Raw genomic sequence first — 24276 nt, 5'->3', positions numbered from 1 at the left:
GGCTGATTTGAACCGTGCTCCGAGAGCGGGAGAGGCGGAGAGGTAGGAGAGGCTGATTTAAACCCAGCTCCGAGAGCAGGAGAGGCGGACCTGCGAGAGGAGAGGCGGGAGAGGCTGATTGGAACCGAGCTCCGAGAGCGGGAGAGGCTGATTTAAACCGAGCTCCAAGAGTGGCAGAGGTGGACCTGCGAGAGGGGAGGCGGGAAAGGCTGATTTAAACCGAGCTCCGAGAGCCGGAGAGGTGGGAGAGGCTGATTTAAACCGAGCTCCGAGAGCGGGAGAGGCGGCCCTGCGAGAGGAGAGGAGGGAGAGGCTGATTTAAACCGGGCTCCGAGAGCCGGAGAGGCGGACCTGCGAGAGGAGAGGCGGGAGAGGCTGATTTAAACCGGGCTCCGAGAGGGGGACCTGCGAGAGGAGAGGCGGGAGACGCTGATTTAAACTGAGCTCCGAGAGGGGGAGAGGCGGATCTGCGAGAGGAGAGGTGGGAGAGGCTAATTTAAATCGAGCTCTGAGAGCGGTAGAGGCGGACCTGCGAGAGGAGCGGCGGGAGACGCTGATTTAAACCGAACTCCGAGAGCGGGAGAGGCGGATCTGCGAGAGGAGAGGTGGGAGAGGCTAATTTAAATCGAGCTCCGAGAGCGGGAGAGGTGGACCTGCGAGAGGAGCGGCGGGAGAGGCTGATTTAAACCGAACTCCGAGAGCGGGAGAGGCGGATCTGCGAGAGGAGAGGTGGGAGAGGCTAATTTAAATCGAGCTCCGAGAGCGGTAGAGGCGGACCTGCGAGAGGAGCGGCGGGAGAGGCTGATTTGAACCGAGCTCCGAGAGCGGTAGAGGCGGAGAGGTGGGAGAGGCTGATTTAAACCGTCTCCGTGAGAGGAGAGGTGGGAGAGGCTGATTTGAACCAAGCTCCGAGAGCGGGAGAGGCGGAGAGGTGGGAGAGGGGAGGCGGCAGAGGCTGATTTGAACCGAGCTCCGAGAGGGGGACCTGCGAGAGGAGAGGCGGGAGAGTCTGATTTAAGCCGAGCTCCGAGAGCAGAAGAGGCAGATCTGCAAGAGGAGAGGTGGGAGATGCTGATTTAAACCGAGCTCCGAGAGCCGGAGAGGCGGGAGAGGCTGATTTAAACCGAGCTCCGAGAGCGGGAGAGGTGGGAGAGGCTGATTTAACCCGAGCTCCGAGAGCGGGAGGGGCGGACCTGTGAGAGGAGTGGTGTGAGAGGCTGATTTAAACTGAGCTCCGAGAGTGGGAGAGGCGGACCTGCAAGAGGAGAGGCGGGAGACGCTGATTTAAACTGAGCTCCGAGAGGCCGACCTGCGGGAGGAGAGGCGGGAGAGGCTGATTTAAACCGAGCTCCGAGAGCGGGAGAGGCGGACCTGCGGGAGTAGAGGCGGGAGAGGCTGATTTAAACCGAGCTCCAAGAGCGGGAGAGGCGGACCTGCGAGAGGAGAGAGAGAAGTAAAAAGTAATCGAAGTGTGACGTCACCAGAAAGCAGGTAAGTGATTGGTTGGTGAGTATTTCTCTCTCGCTTTTTTCCAAACTTAAATTTTGTGGTTTATAGTTTCTAAGGTCTCTGTTGTGTAGCGGGGACTGCTGGTAAACAAGGGCCCTTGAGTATATAATTTAATTATAGTGTAATTGGTGGGATTGATTTGATTTAATTTAATTTGAATTAATTAAAGCGTAAGTCATGGCAGTACAGCTCAGCGCCATGGTATGCTCATCCTGCACTATGTGGGAATTCAGGGACACTTCCTGTGTCCCTGACGACCATGTGTGCAGGAAGTGTATCCAGCTGCAGCTGCTGGCAGACTGCATTGCGGCGCTGGAGCTGCATATGGATACATACTGGAGCATTCGCGATGCTGAGGACATCGTGGAAAGCACGTTTAATGAGTTGGGCACATCGCAGGTAAAGGCTGCACAGGCAGGAAGGGAATGGGTGACCGCCAGGCAGAGTAGTAGGCGCAGGCAGGTAGTGCAGGGGTCCCCTGTGACCATCCCCCTCTCAAACAGATATACCGCTTTGGATATTGTTGGGGAGGATGGCATTTTGGGGGAAGGCAGCAGTGGCCAACTTCCTGGCACCATGGGTGGTTCTGCTGCATAGGACGGGAGGAATAAGAGGGGTAGAGTAATAGTAATAGGGGATTCTATTGTAAGGGGAATAGATAGGCATTTCTGCGGCTGCAAACGAGACTCCAGGATGGTATGTTGCCTCCTTGGTGCAAAGGTCAAGGATGTCTCAGAGCAGCTGCAGAGCATTTTGGAAGGGGAGGGTGAACAGCCAGTTGTCGTGCTGCATATAGGTACCAACGATATAGGTAAAAAACGGGATGAGGTCCTAAAAGTTGAATATAGGGAGTTAGGAGGTAAATTAAAAAATAGGACCTCAAAGGTAGTAATCTCAGGATTGCTACCAGTGCCACGTGCTAATCAGAGTAGAAATAGAAGGATATTTCAGATGAATACGTGGCTAGAGGAATGGTGCAAGGGGGAGGGATTCAAATTCCTGGGACATTGGAACCGGTGCTGGGGGAGGTGGGACCAGTACAAACTGGATGGTTTGCACCTGGGATAGGACGAGGACCGATGTCCTAGGCGGAGTGTTTGCTAGTGCTCTGGGGGAGGGTTTAAACTAAAATGGCAGGGGGTTGGGAACCTGAGCAGGGAGACAGAGGAAAGGGAAACAAGGATAGAAGCAAAAGACAGGAAGGAGAAAAGCAGAGGTGGCAGTCAGAGAAATCAAGGGTTTAAATCAAACATGGCAACAATAAATAATAATTCTAAAAGGTCTAAGAGTGTTAAAAAAACAAGCCTGAAGGCTTTGTGTTTTAATGCGAGGAGCGTTCGTAATAAGGTGGATGAATTAGCTGCGCAAATAGAGGTAAACGGATATGATATGATTGGGATTACGGAAACATGGCTCCAGGGTGACCAAGGCTGGGAACTCAATATCCAGGGGTATTCAATATTCAGGAAAGACAGGCAAAAAGGAAAAGGACGTGGGGTAGCATTGCTGGTTAAAGAGGGGTTAACACAATTGTGAGGAAGGATATTAGCTCTGATGATGTGGAATATGTATGGGTAGAACTGAGAAATAGCAAGGGGCAGAAAACAGTGGTATACAGACCCCCAAACAGTAATGCGGAGGTTGGGGATGACAATAAACGGGAAATTAGAGATGCGTGCAATAAGGGCACAGCAGTTATCATGGGTGACTTTAATCTACATATAGATTGGGCTAACCAAATTAGTAACAATAATGTGGAGGAGGAATTCCTGGAGTGTATACGGGATGGTTTCCTGGACCAATATGTGAAGGAACCAACTAGAGACCAGGCCATCTTAGACTGGGTATTATGTAATGAGAAAGGATTAATTAGCAATCTTGTTGTGCGAGGCCACTTGGGGTGGAACGATCATTTAAGGATAGAATTCTTCATTAAGATGGAGAATGAAGTAGTTGACTGAGACTAGGGTCCTGAATTTAAATAAAAGAAACTACAATGGTATGAGGCGTGAGTTGGGTAGGATTGATTGGGGAATGTTAAAGGGTTGACGGTGGATAGGCAATGGCAAACATTCAAAGATCGCATGGATGAACTGCAGAATTTGTTCATCCCTGTTTGGCATAAAAATAAAACAAAAAAGGTGACTCAACCGTGGCTAACAAGGGAAATTAGGGATAGCATAAGATCCAAGGAGAGGACATATAAATTGGCCAGAAAAAGCAGTAAACCTGAGGATTGGGAGCAGTTTAGGATTCAGCAAAGGAGGACAAAGGGATTAATTAAGAGGGGGAAAATAGAGTATGAGAGTAAGCTTGCAGGGAACATAAAAACTAATTGTAAAAGCTTTTATAGATATGTGAAGAGAAAAAGATTGCTAAAGTCAAGCGTAGATCCCTTGCAGTCAGAATCAGGGGAATTTATAATGGGGAACAAAGAAATGGAAGACCAATTAAATACATACTTTGGTTCTGTCTTCACAAAGGAGGACACAAATAACCTCCAGGAGATGTCGGGGAACATAGCGTCTAATGAGAGGGAGGAACTGAATGAAATCAGTATTTGTAGGGAAATGGTGTTAGGGAAATTGACGGGATTGAAGGCTGATAAATCCCCAGGGCCTGATAATCTACATCCTAGGGTACTTAAGGAAGTGGCATTGCTGGTCATCTTCCAAAATTCTATAGCCTCTGGAACAGTTCCCATGGATTGGAGGGTAGCTAATGTTACCCCACTGTTCAAAAAAGGTGGTAGAGAGAAAATGGGGAATTATAGACCGGTAAGCCTGACATCGGTAGTGGGGAAAATGCTAGAGTCCATTATAAAAGATGTAATAGCAGAGCACTCGGAAAACAGTGACAGGATCGGACAAAGTCAACATGGATTTACAAAAGGTAAATTATGCTTGACTAATCTACTGGAATTTTTTGAGGATGTAACTGGTAGAATATATAAGGGAGAACCAGTGGATGTTGTGTATTTGGACTTTTAGAAGGCTTTCGATAAGGTCCCGCATAAGAGATTAGCGTGTAAAGTGCACATGGGTTTGGGGGCAATGTACTGACTTGGATAGAGAACTGGTTGGCAGACAGGAAGCAAAGAGTTGGAATAAACGGCTCTTTTTCCGAGTGGCAGGCAGTGACTTGTGGGGTACCACAGGGATCGGTCCTAGGACCCCAGCTATTCACAATATATATTAATGATCTAGACGAGGGAACTAGATGTAATATCTCCAAGTTTGCAGATGACACAAAGCTGGGTGGGTGTGTGTGCTGTGAGGAGGATGCTGAGAAACTCCAGTATGATTTGGACAGGTTGGGTGATTGGGCAGATGCATGGCAGATGCAGTATAATGTGGATAAATGCAAGGTTATCCACTTTGGTGGCAAAAACAGGAAGGCAGATTATTATCTGAACGGCAATAGATTGGGAGAAGGGGAAGTGCAACAAGACCTGGGTGTCCTTGTGCACCAGTCGCTGAAGGTAAGCATGCAGGTGCAACAGGCGGTTAAGAAGGCAAATGATATGTTGGCCTTCGTAGCGAGAGGGTTTGAGTACAGTGACAAGGATGTCTTACTGCAGTTGTACAGGGCCTTGGTGAGACCACACCTTGAGTATTGTGTGCAGTTTTGGTTGCCTTATATGAGGAAGGATGTTCTTGCCACGGAGGGAGTGCCACGAAGATTCACCAGACTGAAACCTGGGATGGCAGGAATGACGTAGGAGGAGAGATTGGGTCGATTAGGCTTGTACTCGCTGGAGTTCAGAAGAATGAGAGGGGATCTCATTGAAACTTATAACATTCTAACAGGACTAGACAGACTAGATGCAGGAAGGATGTTCCCGATGGCGGTGGAGTCTAGAACCAGGGGTCACAGTCTAAAGATAAGGGGTAAGCCATTTAGGACAGAGATGAGGAATTTCTTCACCCAGAGAGTGGTGAACCTGTGGAATTCTCTACCACAGAAGGCAGTTGAGGCCAATTAATTAAATATATTCAAGAAGGAATTAGATATATTTCTTAAGGCTAAAGGGATCAAGGGATATGGGGAGAAGGCAGGGACAGGGTACTGAGTTTGGATGATCAGCCATGATTTAATTGAATGGCAGAGCAGGCTTGAGGGGCCGAATGGCCTACTCCTGCTCCTATCTTCTATGTTTCTGTTTGAAACAGGGAGAGCTGCGCTGTGAGTTACTGTACTTCACCCAAACAGGGAGTGTTGGGCTGTGAGTTACTGTACTGCACCCAAACAGGGAGAGCTGCGCTGTGAGTTACTGTACTTCACCCAAACAGGGAGTGTTGGGCTGTGAGTTACTGTACTGCACCCAAACAGGGAGAGCTGCGCTGTGAGTTACTGTACTGCACCCAAACAGGGAGAGCTGCGCTGTGAGTTACTGTACTGCACTCAAACAGGGAGAGTTCGGCTGTGAGTTAGCATACTGCACTCAAACAGGGAGAGTTGGTCTCAAATCATAGACACAATTGACATTTGTATCCAGGCAATATATATAGATGATGAGTGGACAATGTTACTCAGATCGCTGGTCGCAGCTACAAGCTGGGGCTAGTGTCTTCCTAATAGACACTAGGCAAGGAACAATCAATTGCCTTAGGTTGAACCCTAATAGGCACTAGAAATGGTCAACAACTTGCACTTATATAGCACCTTTAACATAGTAAAACATCCCTAGGTGCTTCACAGGAGCGTTATCAAACAAAATTTGACACCAAGCCACATAAGGACATCATAATGGCTTGTACTTTACGGGCACTGCTGATCCTAAAGAAAGCTGCCCACAGAGATCTCGCGATCTCTTTGGCAAAAACTTTAGGTTTCTCAACGTGTAATTGATTGTAGCGTTATCAATAGGGGATTCCTAGCGCGATGCAGTCGTGACATTATCAAGCTGTCTAAGCAGCCAATCACATTTAAGAATTCTTACAGACAGCAAAGCAGGAAATGATTATCTGCTCTTTTTAAAAATGTTACAGAGAGCAAAATAAAGATTGGGACATGCACATGGGGTTAAGGTAAAAGCTGAAATATCATGAACAAACTTTAAAAAATAAATTTAAATTGTAGTTTTTATCATAATGGAGGAATTTGACATTCCACAAATATAAAAATCAGTTATTCAGGGTCAGAATGGTTGTTTAGCAGTCAATACACTATTAAAACCCCAGTTACAACTATTCCAACAAGGCTCGACACTTTTTTATTTGTTTATGGGATGTTGGCGTTGCTGGCAAGGCCAGCATTTATTGCCCATCCCTAATTGCCCTTGAGAAAGTAGTGGTGAGCCGCCCCTCTTGAACCTTTACAGTCCGTGTGGTGAAGGTACTCCCACAGTGCTGTTAGGTAGTGAGTTATCAAATGCCTTTTGGAAATCCAAATATACTACATCCACTGGTTCCCCTTTATCTACCCTGCTAGTTACATCTTCAAAAAACTCTAATAAATTTGTCAAACACGATTTGGCTTTCATAAAACCATGTTGACTCTGCCTAATCATGTTATGATTTTATAAGTGCCCTGATACCACGTCCATAACAATGGATTCCAGCATTTTCCCGATGTCCGATGTCAGGCTAACTGGCCTGCAGTTCCCTGATTTCTCTCTCCCTCCTTTCATGAATAGCGGTGTTAGATTTGCAACCTTCCAATCCACTGGGACCCTTCTAGAATCTAGGGAATTTTGGAAGATCAAAACCAATGCACACACTATCTCTTCAGCCACCTCTTTTAGAACCCTAGGATGTAGGCCGTCAGGTCCAGGGGATTTGTCGGCTTTTAGTCCTATTAGTTTCTCTAGTACTTTTTCTCTACTTATATTAATTACGTTAAGTTCCTCATCCTCATTAGACCCTTGGTTCCCCACCATTTTTGGTATGCTTTTTGCGTCTTCTACTGTGAAGGCAGATACAAAATATTTGTTTAACCTTTCTGCCATTTCATTATTCCCCATAATAATTTCTCCTGCCCCAGCCTCTAAGGGACCAATGTTTACTTATGCTACTCTCTTCCTTTTTACGTACTTGTAGAAGCTCTTACAATCTGCTTTCATATTTCTTACTAATTTTCTCACATTCTATTTTTTCCCTTTTTATCAATTTTTTGGTCATCCTTTGCTGGTTTCTGAAATGCTCCCAATCCTCAGGCTTACTAGTATTCTTCACAACATTACAAGCTTCTTCTTTCAATCTAATGCTATCCTTAACTTCTTTAGTTAGCCACAGTTGGATCACTTTTCCTGTGGAGTTTTGTTTCTCATTGGAATGTATTTTTGTTGAGAATTATGAAATATTTCTTTAAATGCTAGCCACTGCTTATCTACCACCATAGCTTTTAATCTATTTTTTCAATCTACCTTAGCCAACTTGCCCCTCATACCTATGTAATTGGCTTTATTTAAGTTTAAGACTCTAGTTTCGAACTTAGGCAAGTCACTCTCTCAAACTTAATGTGAAATTCTATCATATTATGATCACTCTGCCCCAGAGTAGCCTTTACTATGAGATTGCTAATTAACCCTGTTCCATTACACAATACAAGATCTAAAATAGCCTGTTCCCTGGTTGGTTCCATGACGTATTGTTCTAGGAAACTGTCCCGAATGCATTCCATGAACTCGTCCTCCAGACTACCTTTGCCAATTTGATTTGTCCAGTCTATATGAAGATTAAAGTCCCCCATGATTATTGCGTTGCCTTTGTTACAAGCTCCTACTATATCTTGATTAATCCAAAGGTATAGCTACTGTTAGGGGGCCTATATACTACTCCCACCAGTGTTTTCTGCCCCTTTTTATTCCTTCTCTCCACCAATACTGATTCTACTTCCTGATCTTCCGAGCTGAGATCCTTTCTCTCTACTGTCCTTATGTCATCCTTTATTATCAGGGCTACTCCACCTCCTTTTCCATTCTGCCTGTCTTTTCGAAACGTCAAGTACCCTGGAACATTTAGTTCCCAACCTTGGTCACCTTGCAACCACGTCTCTGTAATGGCTATTAGATCAAACCCATTTCTCTCCATTTGTGCCACTAGTTCATCTATCTTGTTATGAATGCTTCGTGCATTCAGATAAAGAGCCTTTAATTTAAATGTTTTACCATTATTCCCTGCTTTGACCTTATTCGCTGCTGCACTGCTACTGTTAAGCTCTCTGTCCCTTGCTGTCACACTCTGCTTATTTTTACCCAAATCGCTACACTGCTCTATTGCCTTGACCTTTCTCTTTAGATTTCTAAATTTCCCCTCCCCTGACCCCTCCCCTCCCCCCCCACCCCATTTTTTTGTTAAAAGCCCTATCTAAAGCCCTAGTTTTTCGATTCGCCAGGACGCTGGTCCCAGCCTGGTTTCAGTGGAGCCCGTCCCGATGGAACAGCTCCCTCTTTCCCCAGTACTGGTGCCAGTGCCCCATGAATTGAAACCCCATTTTCCCACACCACTCTTTGAGCCACACATTTAACTCTCTAATCTGCTTGACCCTATGCCAATTTGCACGTGGCTCAGGTAGTAATCCAGAGATTATTACCCTTGAGGTTCTGCTTATTAATTTAGACCCTAGCTCCTCAAACTCCCTCAGCAGAACCTCATTCTTAGTTCTACCTATGTCGTTGGTTCTTACATGGACCATGACAATTGGATCCTACCCCTCCCACTCCAAGCTCTTTTCCAGCCGTGAGGGGATATCCTTAACCCTGGCACCGGGCAGGCAACACAGCCTTCGGTACACCCTGTCGCGGCTGCAGAGAACAGTATCTATCCCCCTGACTGTACTGTCCCCTACTACTACCACATTCCTTCCTTCTCCCCCCACTTGGATGGCCCTCTGTACCACGGTGCCATGGTCAGTTTGCCTATCCTCCCTGCAGTCCTTTTCCTCATCCATACAGGCAACAAGTACCTCATACCTGTTGGACAAGGTCCGGGGCTGAGGCTCCTCCATCACTACATCCTGGGTCCCCATACCTTCCTGACTCACAGTCACACCCTCCTGTCCCTGACCACTGACGAACTCTAAAGTACTACTTAACCTAAAAGGGTGTGACTGCCTCCTGGAACAAAGTGTCCAGGTAACTCACCCCCTCCCTGATGCATCTCAATGGCCCAGAAATTCAGGTCCCAACGCGTGAGTACGCACGGGGTACTCACGCATAGGCCCAACGAAAGTGCCGGTTTCGTGCATGCACTGTGCATGCGCGGGAAACCGGCACTTCCGTTCCCCTGAAAGAAGGGGTTCAGAAGTTGAATGCGTGCGCCGGAGAGGCAGCGCGTGCGCATTGAATTTACGTTTTTTTTGCAGCTTTCTCCAGGAGGGTAAGTCTCCAGCAGTTACACTTTTAAAAAGCAGGCGCAAGGCCTGCTTTTAACAAGGTAAGTGGTGAATTAATTAAAATTAAAACATTTTTTCCACAGGTTTACTATTTTTAAATACTTTAAAGAAAGGTAAGTTTATTTTTAGCCCTGTTAGAAAATGTAATTAATTTTTTCAAACATTTAAATTATTGTTTAAAATAGTTATTTCATGTAGTTTTTAGTTTATTTTAAAAATGTGATTTAAAATTTTTTTTTATTTGCGGTTTTAGTGATGTTTTGGGGCTTATAGTATTTATAGGTTTGACAGCTCTTCCTGTCAAACTTATGAATGAAGCATTCCCTGCTACCATTGGCTCTCCATGGCCCACGTGATCCCAGGGGACGCATCGAACTAACTGCGCCCCTGGGATACGCAAGCACTGCGCACCGGCAGTTGGAGGAGGCCCAGGATCGGAATCCCACCCGGGCCCACAGCTCAATGGCCAGCGCGCTAGGTAAGTGCAGGTCGGAGGCTTGCACCCGCGGGAAGCCTCTGACTCGAATTTCTGGGCCAATGTCTGCAGATTGTACTCCAACTCAACAATTCTGAGCCGAAGTTCCTCGAGTTGCAGACACTGCAGATGTGGTTGCTCGGGATCGTGATGCTCTCCATAAACTCCCACATACTGCAGTTACGACACACCACCTGCCCTGCCATCTCACACCTTGTTTTATTTATGAATTAATTAGTTAAAGCTTTTATTCAATCGATATTTTAATTTTATTGTTTGATTATTTTATCTTGTTTAATTTATTAATTTAATAACTACTAGCAAGTTATAGTTTCTCAGCTCTTAGTTTAACCCCTTCCCTAACTTAGAGAGCAAAAAAAGCTGTAATACTCACCAACCAATCACCTACCTGCTCTCCTGTGATGTCACTCCGATTTTTTTGTTGCTTTTGAATTGGAGCCTCCCCGCTACTTTAATTCAGGTCCGCTCTCGGGCAACTCTTTATCCTCCCGCCGCTGCCGCTACTTTAATTCAGGTCCGGTCTCGGGCAACTCTTTATCCTCTCGCCGCTGCCGCTACTTTAATTCAGGTCCGGTCTCGGGCAACTCTTTATCCTCTTGCCGCTGCCGCTGCCGCTGCTGCAGTCCTGTGATGTCACTACTTGTTGTTTTGGAAATCGTCGAAGGTTCCGCCGCCGCTGATACCGCCTCTAATTAGGTCCGTGCTGCCTGGTCTCCCACTGTTTTAAATACCGCCGCTGATACTGCCTCCAATTAGGTCTGCGCTGCCCGGTCTCCTGCTGTTTTAAATACCGCTGCTGATACCACCTCTAATTAGGTCCGCGCTGCCTGGTCTCCCGCTGTTTTAAGTACCGCCGCTGATACCGCCTCTAATTAGGTCTGCGCTGCCTGGTCTCCCGCTGTTTTAAATACCGCCGCTGATACTGCCTCCAATTAGGTCCGTGCTGCCCGGTCTCCCGCTGTTTTAAATACCGCCGCTGATACTGCCTCCAATTAGGTCCGTGCTGCCTGGTCTCCCGCTGTTTTAAGTACCGCCGCTGATACCGCCTCTAATTAGGTCTGCGCTGCCCGGTCTCCTGCTGTTTTAAGTACTGCCGCTGATACCACCTCTAATTAGGTCCATGCTGCCTGGTCTCCCACGGTTTTAAATACCGCCGCTGATACTGCCTCCAATTAGGTCCACGCTGCCTGGTCTCGCACTGTTTTAAATACCGCCGCTGATACTGCCTCCAATTAGGTCCATGCTGCCCGGTCTCCCGCTGTTCTAAGTACTGCAGCCGCTGATACTGCCTCCAATTAGGTCCGCACTGCCTGGTCTCCCACTGTTTTAAATACTGCAGCCGCTGATACTGCCTCTACTTAGGTCCGCACTGCCTGGTCTCCCGCTGTTTTAAATACCGCCTCTAATTAGGTCCGCGCTGCCTGGTCTCCCGCTGTTTTAAGTACTGCTGCTGATACTGCCTCCAATTAGGTCCGCGCTGCCTGGTCTCCTGCTGTTCTAAGTACTGCAGCTGCTGATACTGCCTCCAATTAGGTCCGCGCTGCCCGGTCTCCCGCTGTTTCAAATACTGCAGCCGCTGATACTGCCTCTAATTAGGTCCGCGCTGCCTGGTCTCCCGCTGTTTTAAGTACTGCTGCTGATACTGCCTCCAATTAGGTCGTAAAAGCTCCACTTTTCATTAGATCCACTGATTTCAGTGATTATCGGCTATGGGGGGAGGGGGGCGGGGTGGGTGGTGGCGGGCCACTGTGGAGCCTATGTCGGAGCAGTGAATGATTGGCTGCAACTTCAGTATTTTTGCACTTAGATGCCCATGTGCTAAATCCTGAAGTTACGGTCAGTTTCAGAGGGGTAATGACAGTGAACACTGACAGTTCTCCATCCTTACCCACTGCAAATTCCAGGCCAATAGGACAGATGACCAAAAGCTTGGTCGAAGAGGTACGTATTAAGGAATGTCTTAAAGAGAGAGAGGTAGAGAGAGAGGTAGTGAGGGAATTCCAGAGCATAGGACCTAGGCAGCTAAAGGCCCGGCCAGCAATGGTGGAGCAATTAAAATTGAGGATGCTCAAGAAGCCAGAATTGGAGGGGTGCAGGAATCTCGGTGGGTTGTAGGGCAGGAGGAGGTTACAGAGATAGGGAGGGGGCGAGGCTATGGAGGGATTTGAAAACACAGATTTGCCGGACTGGGAGCCAATGTACCTCAGCGAGCATGGGGGTGGTGGGTGGCAATGGAGCCTATGCCTGATCACTCAGTGATGCCTCCTAGAAGTGCACACCTATAGTTGCTGAGTAAGGACTGGATCGAGCCTGACTGTGATGCCCCCCTGTGGTCAAATACCCACCAACACTGAATAGGAAGGTTCACACATGAATAATTGGACAAGGTACTGGGCGGTGACTAGTGCTTATGGACTCCAGCAAGGAGTCAATACCTGCAAGGGGGAAGAAAATTGGTGAAAATAAAGTATGAGGAAATAAAAGCATAAAACCTACCTCTTCACAGGGAATGATAACATCTCAAATAACATAGGCCTCACTGCAGATGTTGTCTTCATCAATGCGCGATCTACTAATATTAAATATTGGAAAGAAAAAGAGAAATAAAAAAAGTTAATTTGCGTTTCATTTTGTCTGAAAGAGTTACTCACTGACAGAACCATTCCATAGTAATAACCATAGCATGAGTTAGTTCAAAAGGGAGAACCAGCCACACACTCTTTGCTGTTAGAGGGACCCTCTGACCTCACCTGATTCGCCAGTGTCAGCCAATTTAAATAATGTTAATATGGTCACTGCGCAGCTTGAGCCTTGCATAGGGAGGGTTCAGTTGACAGCTCCGAGGAAATGGGGCACACAGTTCTTAAAGGACTGCTGCTTCAAACTAAAGGGATGTGGATGCTTAAAGGTAAGTGGCTGCTTGGGGAGTGCGGTGGGTGGGTGGGGGGGGGGGGTTGGTGGTGGGGGGGTGTTGCTGGTGGGACAGACGGTGGTTTCTGTCATCTTTAGAAAGACTTAAAATAGGATTAAAGATTTGTCACCCTGTGTATCAGGATAGGGAGGGAGAAGCAACAGGCAAAAAGGAAGTTGAGAGTGAATCCAATTTAAATGCACAAAATGGTTTGCGTGGACAAATGATGCAGTAGTGCACAAGCCGAGGTAGTAAAGTCATTATGCTAGTATATTGGGGTATGGTTAGTGTGGCAGTTATGTTAATGAACTAATAATCCAGAAGGTGTGAGTTCAAATTCCACCATGGCAGTTTGAGCATTTGAATTCAGTTCAAAAAATTGGGAAATAAAAAGCTAGTATCAGTAAAAGTGACCATGAAGCTGTCAGATTGTCATAAAAACTCAAATAGTTCATTAATGTCCTTTAGGGAACGAAATGTGCCGTCCTTACCTGGTTTAGCCTATATGTAACTCTAGTCCCACACCAACATGTTTGACGCTTAACTGCCCTCTGAAAGTGGCCTAGCAGGCCACACAGTTGTGACAGACCGCTCTGGTTGAAGGTGAAGGTCCACCACCACCTTCTCAGGGCGACTCGGGATAACTGAGAAGGTAGATGGTATATGCCGCAAAGTGTAGCCTTTCAACTTGTTCCATATTTACTGTGCATCCATGCAAAGTAGTCATACAACTGTACAGCTCATTCATTGCATCTCATGTATGCTCATACCTCAACAAGGCACATTGTCAAGCTGCAACATATAACTGAAAACCTCGCCACACTCACATCTTCCAAGGGCTTCAGGTTAGACACATGGCAGCAATCACTGACTCCCAGAAGTTTGGGAAATGCATCAATGAAAGAAAGACTTGCATTTCCCTAGCGCCTTTCACAAACTCAGGATACCCCAAAGCGCTTTACAGCCAATGAAGCACTGTTGTAATGTAATGCCACAGCCAATTTGCGTACAGCAAAGTCCCATAAACAGCAATGTGATAATAACCAGGTATTCTGTCTTGGTGGTGTTGGTTGAAGGATAAAGTTGAGGGATAAATATTGACCTGTTCTTCTTTGAATAGAGCCATGGGATCCTTTACATCCACCTCAGTTCAACTTCTCATCCGTGATGTACTGCACTGAAGTATCAGCCTAGATTACATGCTTAAGTCCCTGGCGTGAGACTTGAACCCACAACTGACTGATTCCGAGGCAAGAGCGATACCCCTGAGCCAAGGCTGACCCCTACTGTTGGCAACCACATGTGGATGTGTAGCATGGAATAATTTGGTTGAGCCAAGAATATATATTGTACCAAGTATATCAGTGTGATAGCTCAGCTTGATGAAAGTACGTGTATGTTGACCACACCGGCTGGAAGGTCCCAGATCCAATTCCTAGGTATATAAATTCAGGGGTTTAGTGCTGGCCGTTAAGGCCCGTTTTGGTGAAAAATTGGTGGCCGACTCACTCTGCTCGCTTCCGGCGGATCCCGCAGATCGGTAGCGCTGCCGTTGTCATCGCTCGCTATATATATATGGAAATGAGGCAGATCATGACGTCGATGAGTGTGCAGTGCCGATTTGATGCATGATCTGCCATTTTCTCCACTTACTGCCCTCTCTTAATCACGGCCAGCTGACCAAGCGTTCAGCAGCAGGCAGGAGCCCCCAGCAGCGCTATTTAAAGGGATCATCAACAACAACTTGCAGCTGACATGGTTTCTCAGTTTGACTGGCTCTGTTTAAGTTTCTACAACTCTTGCAGCTTTCTAAACTTGTATACTGTTCCTGAGGTCACAGGAAGTGTTGGTGCAAGTGGAGAACGCCTTCATTCTCATTTAAAGGCTCCTGCTCACATCACTTGCTCACAGTCATGGAGGTTCTACTTGCAGTCCCCCTCGCACTCAAGTGTCTTCAGAAAAGGGAGCGGAGGCAGCGAAGAAGAGGAGAAGATGCTCGCAGAGGGAGGAGGAGGGCCATGAGGGTTCTCAATAGGAGACCTTACCTAGGGTTTTCCGAGAGCACTTCTCTTACATCCACTTAAGTGAGGAGCAGTGTATTAGGAAGCACTGCTTCAGCAACGAGGTGGTCACAGTACTCTGCCACCTCCTGCAACCAGACCGACAGCCTCAGAGCAGGGCAACCACGACTCTCCCAGTGGCCCTCAATGTCACCGTGGCCCTCAATTTCTTCGCCAGCAGATCCTTCCAGTCTGGAGTCTGTTGCGGGACCACCTCAGGAGGAGGAAGAGGATGAGGACGAGGAGGAGGTAGAGGAAGAGGAGAGAGGGAGGAGGTAGGCAGCAAATCTCCGTTCCGGACAGGCTGTCCATGAGCGCCTCATCAGACTCCAATTCCAGTGAATGAAACCCCAGGTCCCCATTGCTCACCACTTCCCATCATAGCATCCCTCCGTCACGGAACATCACAGCATCCTCCTGGGTACGAAGCTGAAATGAGAGCCACCAGAAAACACACATTCGAAACAAAAATCATAAATTTATCTGAATGCAATCAAAATTACAATATCAACTAATCACCCTTGTGCATTCCCTTAGTGTCTGTCGTTCGTGTGCCTTTACACCTTTACCTACTCTAGTGCTCTTACACAGTGCTCCCCCAGTGACTGCAACATTGCTGGCGGAAGGCTGCTGACTTTCAGTGGGGGAGACTACAGATGGCCCTGCACGATGACAAGGCCTGGCTGTAGACTGCACCACCTCAGTATGGACGGCAGCAGTCTGGGCTGGCTGGCTGATAGGCAGCAGCAAGGGCAGTGGTGGAGTGGCAGTGGTGGGAGTAGGAATGCTGAAATCCTGAGAGAGAGCAGGTTCTTGCTCCACAAACCCACTGCCACTTCCCCAGGGCGACACCTCAGCATTCCTAGCAATCTGTTGGAGCACAGATTGCTGGACTGCTGCGACACCCTTTTGACACTTGTAAACCCAGCGATGATGGCAGCAGTCTGAGCTTGCGTGACAGCAAGCTGAGCCTGCAGGAGAGCAGTCTGAGCTTCACTGCAGCACTGAGATGTTGGATCGCTTTGGCCTATGCTGCAATGGAAGCCACAACATCGCCCATCACACACAGCATCATGGCTGGGTCCACAAGGTCTCTCATGGAGTTGTTCATCATTTCCATCCTGGAAATCATGGGCTCCAAGTTCTGCGCAAAGTCCCGTTCCATGTTGGAGCCGGACTCCTCCATGCTCCTGGACACTGATAAGAGGCTCTCTGGCAGACTTGCCATTGCACCTAGCATTTCCGTGTGCATGCCCGTCACCCTTCTTCTGAAGACCACCCCATCAAGGTCATCATCTGATTCCTGTGCAGCAGAACTCGTGCACGAACTTGCCCTCCGGGGAGCTGGCCCCCAAGCTACCCTTTCCCCCTGGCTTGTGTGCAGCCCACTCATGCCCGGTGCCTCACCATGTGCAGATCCTGCCTCTATACTACCCTCTAAATTCCGCACAGTGCCATTTTCTGAGCTGGTGTCTGAGTGTCAAATGCAGGTGTCTCTTCTTCTTGTTCATCTCCTCCTTCACATTGGTTAACTTGAGGGACAGACTGGCCTGCTGGCAGTTCTTGGGTATCTGAAAGCAGAAAGGCACATGGGTTGGGTTGTGGTGATGGGAGGGGGGAAAGCAAGATATCCCTGCATACACCATCAGCAGCTTGTAAGTGAGATGAGATTGTGGGATGAGGGGTAAGTGGGATGTGAGAAGAAGAATTAGGCATGACCAGGCTATCATCATCAGCAACAGCTTCAACGTCTCCGGTGGCCATGGACACCATCATTGCACCTCCAATAATGTCAAGCACCGATTCCTCCAGGTTGCTGAGGTTTTGTATTGTGACTTGGCTGCCCCCCGTCTGTTGTTGCTCCCTCCTGTTATGTGCCACCTTTGCCTGCAAGAGAAATGGAAGTGTGTCAATGAATGTAGAGCAATATGTTTGGGTGATGTGCCTGCCATAGTTGAATAGCTGTCAGTGTGTGCAAGGTGCAAGTTGTTGGTGTGAGTGTTGCAGCAGTAGTAAGGTTGTGAGGGTGAAGTGAAGCCATGATTGTGAGGTTTGAGTGGCAATAGCTAGAGATTGTTGGTAGGTGAGTGATGGGGGTGTGGTGCATTGAACAATGTGTGAGGCTTGTGGTGCAGATGGTGGAATATGGCATTTGCTGAAGCTTTCACTCAACTTGACCTGCCGTGTGAGGTTATTAAACTTTTTCGGCACTGGATCCAGGTCCTTGGGACCACACTGGTGGCCATGACGGAGTCAGCTATCTCTTCCACAGCCTTCTGCAAATGGCCTTGGAAGGCCCCCTACCACCCTGTGGGTACAGGACAGCCCACCTTAGTTGCAAGGCCTCTCAGTGCTGAGAACCTTCTTGCTCGCTTCCTTGGTTGCTGTGTCATGGCTTGCTCTACAATGACAATGAGGTGCTTCTGCAGCAAAGCACCTCCCCTTTAAGTAGTGCAGAGAGCCTCGGCCAAACATTATTGGTCATTAGACTGCACCCAATATTGCCCCCCCCCCCCCCGTTCAGCACTAAGCCAATTATTATAATGAGCAGGCAACACGAATTTTGCGTGCTGCCTGCACCATTTTGAACGGGCGCTGGCCCGTGACACCACCTGTTCTCAAGCCATATCCAATTTCTAGGCCCTGGTCTCTGCTGAATTAAGCAACATCAGAAGGGGCAGTGGCAAGAATGCGATAGTTGGTTTTAGCCAGTCCTGCCATCACCCCAGCTGAAGTAAGGGATCGGAAGGGGAAAATGATCTAGCGTTCCCAGTCTTAATCCCTATCCAGCGGACCTTTATCGATGTTGGGGTCGTGCTCACTCATGTGAAGAATGTTATTGGAGGGCATCTTTGGCCCATGGAACTGTACCTAAGTAGAAGTCAGGAGAGAAAATTAGCAAGAATATTTCCTAGTGCTTTCACACTCTGCCCTATCCAGAATGTTGTTTCCTGTTCTGTTTTTGAGAATCGACGAAGGTGGATGCATCCTAGGTCTCAGAATACAATGGTGGTTTCTGACGTGCAGCTTTTGCAAGATCGTAGACAATAGGCTAAAGGAGGAGGCGGACCTGTGTGGGAGTGGCAGCGGGACCTGAAAGAAGGCGGAGCAGCCATAAAGGAGCGCTGCAGAGGAGTGCTGCAAGTTGGGAAAGAGTCCGAGAGCGGGAGCAGTCAAACAACAACAATTGCGAAACCGCTAAAGTGACGTCACAACCAGGGAAGGAGCTGATTGGTAAGTAGGACCTGGTGAGTATTTCTACAGTCCAGTCGTTGAAGTAAAATTCAGGTCTCTAGTTTAGAGTAAGCAGTGTTTAAAGTGAAGTAAGGTCCCTAGTGAATTTAATATTCTTTAATTTAAAGGAAGTAAAGGGAGTAAGTTAAGGTTAGGACATGGCAGGACAGCTCGGCAGCATGGAGTGCTCCTCCTGTGCTATGTGGGAAGTCAGGGACACTTTCAGTGTCCAGAGCGAACACATGTGCAGGAAGTGTCTCCAGCTGCAGATACTCGAAATCCGCGTTTTGGAGCTGGAGCTGCGGCTGGAGTCACTGTGGAGCATCAGCAAAGCTGAGATCTTCGTGGATAGCACGTTTAACGAGGTGGTCATACCGCAGGTAAAGAGTGCACAGGCAGACAGAGAATGGGTGACCACCAGAGTAAAAGAACTAGGAAGGTAGTGCAGGAGTCCCCTGGGTCCATCGCCCTCTCTGACAGATTTTCCGTTTTGGATACTGCTGGGGGAATGCAGCAAGAGCCAAATCCGTGGCACTACGAATGGCTCAACTGCACAGGAGGGGAGGAAAAAGAGTGGAAGAGCAATAGTGATAGGGGATTCTATCGTAAGGGGAACAGATAGACGTTTCTGTGGCCACAGACGTGACTCCAGGATGGTATGTTGCCTCCCTGGTGCCAGGGTTAAGGATGTCACTGAACGGCTGCAGGGCATTCTAAAGGGGGAGGGCGAACAGTCAGAGGTTGTGGTTCACATTAGTACCAATGACATAGGTAGAAAGAGGGATGAAGGATTTAGGGAGCTAGGTAGCAGATTAAAAAGTAGGACCTCAAAGGTTGTATTCTCTGGATTACTCCTGGTGCCGCTTGCTAATGAGTATAGAAATAGGAGGATAGAGCAGATGAATGTGTGGCTAAAGAGTTGGTGCAGGCGGGAGGGCTTTAGTTTCCTGGATCACTGGGTCTGCTTCTGGGGAAGGTGGGACCTGTACAAGTCGGACGGGTTGCACTTGAACCGGAACGGGACCAACATCCTTGCGGGGAGGATTGCTAGTACTGTTGGGGGGTTTTAAACTAACTTGGCAGGGGGGTGGGATACAGAGTGGTGCTATAGTAGTGGGTGATGCACAGCCAAATATAGAGGAAAAAACATGTCAGCCTGGAAGGCAGGGCAAATATGTAACGGCATAAGGGAATATGGCAAGGCTGGATGGCATTTATTTTAATGCAAGAAGTCTTGCGAGTAAGGCAGATGAATTGAAGGTGCTGATGAACACATGGGAGTATGATATTGTTGCTATCATAGAGACATGGTTGAGGGAGGGGCAGGACTGGCAGCTCAATATTCCGGGGTATAGAATCTTCAGGCGAGACAGAGGAGGGGGTGTCGCAATATTAATCAAGGAGTTAATTACTGCTGTAAGAAGGGATGATATCTTAGCAGGTTCCTCTAATGAGGCCATATGGGTAGAACTTAAAAACAAAAAGGGGGCAAGCACTTTGCTGGGAGTGTACTAAAGGCCCCCAAACAGTCAGGGGGAGGTAGAGGAACAGATATGTAGGCAAATCTCAGAGAAGTGTAGAAATAATAGGGTAATAATAGTAGGGGATTTCAACTTCCCCAATATTAACTGGGATAGTCAGAGTGTGAAAGGCTTGGAGGGTATGGAATTCTTAAAGTGCATCTAGGAGAGCTTTTTGAGCCAGCATGTAGAAAGTCCTACAAGAGAGGGTGTGGTACTGGACCCAATTCTAGGGAATGTAGCTGGGCAAGTGGTAGAAGTGTCAGTAGGAGAGCATTTTGGTGACAGTGACCATTGTTCAGTGAGATTTAAGGTAGTCATGAAAAAGGACAAAGATGGACCGGAAATAAAGGTTCTAAATTGGGGGAAGGCTGATTTTAATATGATAAGGCAGGATCTGGCCAAAGTGGATTGGGATAAGCTACTTGTAGGAAAATACACATCAGAGCAGTGGGAGTCTTTCAGAAAGGAAATAGAGAGAGTACAACACCAACATGTTCCCGTAAAGGTCAAGGGTGGGATCAACAAGTCCAGGGAACCCTGGATGTCAAGGGATATACAAGAATGGATTAGGAAAAAAAGGGAGGCTTTTGGCAGATACAAAGGACTAAAAACAGTGGAAGCCCTAGAGGAGAATAGAAAGTGCATGGGGGTACTTAAAAAAGAAATTAGGAGAGCGAAGAGGGGGCATGAAAAAACACTGGTGGGCAAAATAAAGGAAAATCCCAAGGTGTTTTATAAATATATTAAGGGCAGGAGGATAACCAGGGAAAGAGTAGGGCCCATTAGGGACCAAAGTGGCAATCTGTGTGTGGAGCAGGAAGATGTGGGTGAGGTTTTAAATGAATATTTTGCATCTGCATTCACTGTGGAGAAGGACGATATAGGCACAGAAATCAGGCAGGGGGATTGTGATATACTAGAACAAATTAATATTGAGAGGGAGGAGGTACTAGCGGTTTTAGCAGGTTTAAAAGTGGATAAATCCCCAGGCCCAGACAAGATGTATCCCAGGCTGCTGTGTGAGGCAAGGGAGGAGATTGCAGGGGCTCTGACACAAATTTTCAGAACCTCTCTGGCCACAGGAGAGGTGCCAGAGGACTGGAGGACAGCTAACGTAGTATCATTATTCAAGAAGGGTAGTAGGGATAAACCAGGGAAATTTAGGCTAGTGAGCCTAACAGTTGTAGGGAAATTATTGGAAAAAATTTTGAGGGACAGAATTAGTCTCCACTTGGAGAGGCAAGGATTAATCAAGGATAGTCAGCATGGCTTTGTCAGGGGGAGATCATGTCTAACCAATTTGATTGAATTTTTCAAGCGGGTGACTAGGTATGTGGGTGAGGGTAGTGCAGTTGATGTAGTCTACATGGACTTCAGTAAGGCTTTTGACAAAGTCCCGCATGGGAGACTGGTCAAGAAGGTAAGAGCCCATGGGATCCAGGGCAATTTGGCACATTGGATCCAAAATTGGCTTAGTGGCTGGAGGCAGAGGGTGATGGTCAAAGGTTGTTTTTGTGACTGGAAGCCTGTGTCCAGTGGTGTACTGCAGGGATTGGTGCTTGGTCCTTTGCTGTTTGTAGTGTACATTAATAATTTAGCTATGAATGTAGGAGGTATGATCAGTAAGTTCGCAGATGACACGAAAATTGGTGGAGTGGTAAATAGCGAGGAGGGAAGCCTCAGGCTACAGGACGATATAGACGGGTTGGTCAGATGGGCGGAACAGTGGCAAATGGAATTTAACCCTGAAAAGTGTGAGGTGATACATTTTGGGAGGACTAACAAGGCAAGGGAATACACAATGAATGGTAGGATCCTAGGAAGGACAGGATCAGAGAGACCTTGGTGTGCATGTACAGTACATAGATCCTTGAAGGCAGCGGGACAGGTAGATAAGGTGGTTAAAAAGTCATATGGGATACTTGCCTTCATTAGCCGAGGCATAGAATATAAGAGCAGGGAGGTTATGATGGAGCTGTACAAAACGCTAGTTAGGCCACAGCTGGAATACTGTGTGCAGTTCTGGTCGCCACACTATAGGAAGGATGTGATTGCATTGGAGAGGGTGCAGAGGAGATTCACCAGGATGTTACCTGGGCTGGAGCGCTTCAGCTATGAAGAGAGACTGGACAGGCTGGGGTTGTTTTTCTTAGAGCAGAGAAGGCTGAGGGGGGAACCTGACTGAGGTGTATAAAATTATGAGGGGCATAGATAGGGTAGATAGAAAGAAACTTTTCCCCTTAGTAGAGGGGTCAATAACCAGGGGGCATAGTTTCAAGGTAAGGGGCAGGAGGTTTAGAGGGGATTTGAGGAAAAACTTTTTCACCCAGAGGGTGGTTGGAATCTGGAACTCACTGCCTGAAAGGGTGGTAGAGGCAGGAACCCTCACAACATCCAAGAAGCATTTAGATGAGCATTTGAAATGCCATAGCATACAAGGCTACGGACCAAGTGCTGGAAAATGGGATTAGAATAGACAGGGCTTGATGGCCGGCACGGACACGATGGGCTGAAGGGCCTCTTTCTGTGTTGTATAAATCCATGACTCTTTGACTATGCTCGATTTAGGCTCTGGGATTTTGTCCAGCTGAAGATGTGTGAATTATTGTTTTCAACTTTAACTCCTGTAAAATATTGCTGTATTTGAAGGCTGACTAGAGCACTCAAGCTAATTGGAATAAAAGCTCATAGTCTTGCTCAAAAGTGCTTTTTAATTGTGCAACTTACTGCTTAACCTGATGGTGCGAGGGAACAGAGGTAACATGGACAGGTGAAATGACATGACCTACTGAAATCCCCCAGGTTAATGGCTGTGCGAGAATTCAGCTCCCATACACTGTCAGATTCTCCTCCAAACCAGTCCTACTGTCCATGCTAATTAAAACCCAAAATACTCTACCTAAAGATCAACAGGAATAGACAGAAATTTTCTTACAAATAGGATGTTACAGTTACTGATAATTTTGGAGATGATTTTCAACCTGCTGGTAACTTTCGGGAAGATTCTCCGCTCCGTTGCTTTGGTGGCGCACACCCACCAAGGATCAGGGGAATTGGAAACATTCTCGGCCCAGATGGCGTGCTAAGAAAAAGCTGTTAACTACTAAAGGTTCCTGGATTAATGATCATGATAAAAACTCTACACAGATTTCAGGTAATATTTAAAACTTGTAAATTCCTATCCCTCAATGCAATTAAATTAAGCAAAATTAAAGAATTGACACATTAATAAAACAGAAATTTAACTGCTGTTTTATGGGGATCTGAGAACAGTGGAGCTATTTTCGACATCACCACACTTCAGGGGGTAGAAATTGATCCTCATTATGAGTGTAAAATGGGCGCAGCAAGGGACAATTTCGGGGACCAATGTCATGTGCCACTAGAACGCCTGAAAGATGACCAACCCAATCTTGGGTTGGGCCATTTTCAGGCACCCCTGGCATCCCTTAAATATGTAAATAAGGGGCTTTTCGCTTGTTTTAGGACCCCCTCTCCTAAATTGAGCTGTGATAAGCAGAGCCAGCTCAGTAAAAAGAACAGGCAGTGGAACTAGGATGTCTCACCCAAGTAGCAATTGAGAAATGTCTCCACTCGTGAGACTGACCACCACTCAACTGTGGAGGGATTAATCCCATCTCTCTGTTGTGTGTGACACACATTCTTTCTATCTCTGAACGGCATATAACTTTGTGCTAGACTTTATACTGATCTTTCAGGAATAGGTATCTTTTTCCAGCATTCTGCAGTGATAAGTTTAGAATACCTGTTACACATTACCCCATAAACCATACAGTATGTATGAGAGACCAGTGATGATTTAGTGCTGGTGCTAAATCTTTTTCATCTCAGTACCTTATGACCAAAGCATACAATGAAGCTGCACTACTGGTTTGTCAGAGGTTAGTTAGCATTGGAAGAGGCACTACCTGAAATCTCTGGGACTACAATCATTTGTTAATTGCAGTTGAAATGAGAATGTAACTTTTAAATTATCTGTGTGTGTAAATGAGAGTTTCTTTGTGAATGTCTGTGGAAGTGTGAGTGTGACATTGAGAGAAAGGGCAGGATTTTCATTGGGCCGTGGAGGCGGGATTGGAAGCGTGTGGGGGGTTAAAATTGCAAAAACTGGCGGGTGGGCCCAACCCCGCCTCCATCTCACCTCCAAGCAATTTTCATTAAATCGTGTCTAATGGTCCTGTCTCC

General features: G+C 47.1%; 1 pseudogene; it reads right to left on the bottom strand.

Moving 5' to 3' along the window:
* Positions 1–24276, bottom strand: part of LOC147119964 (uncharacterized) — a 1277156-nt pseudogene that overhangs the window by 24337 nt on the left and 1228543 nt on the right.

Source organism: Somniosus microcephalus, chromosome 4 (assembly GCF_052327205.1).
Source record: "Somniosus microcephalus isolate GS21.2 chromosome 4, FLI_Smic_1.0, whole genome shotgun sequence".
NCBI classification, from domain to species: Eukaryota; Metazoa; Chordata; class Chondrichthyes; order Squaliformes; family Somniosidae; genus Somniosus; species Somniosus microcephalus.
Note: the sequence above shows the minus strand (reverse complement) of the source record. Positions and strands in the feature narration are given on the sequence as shown.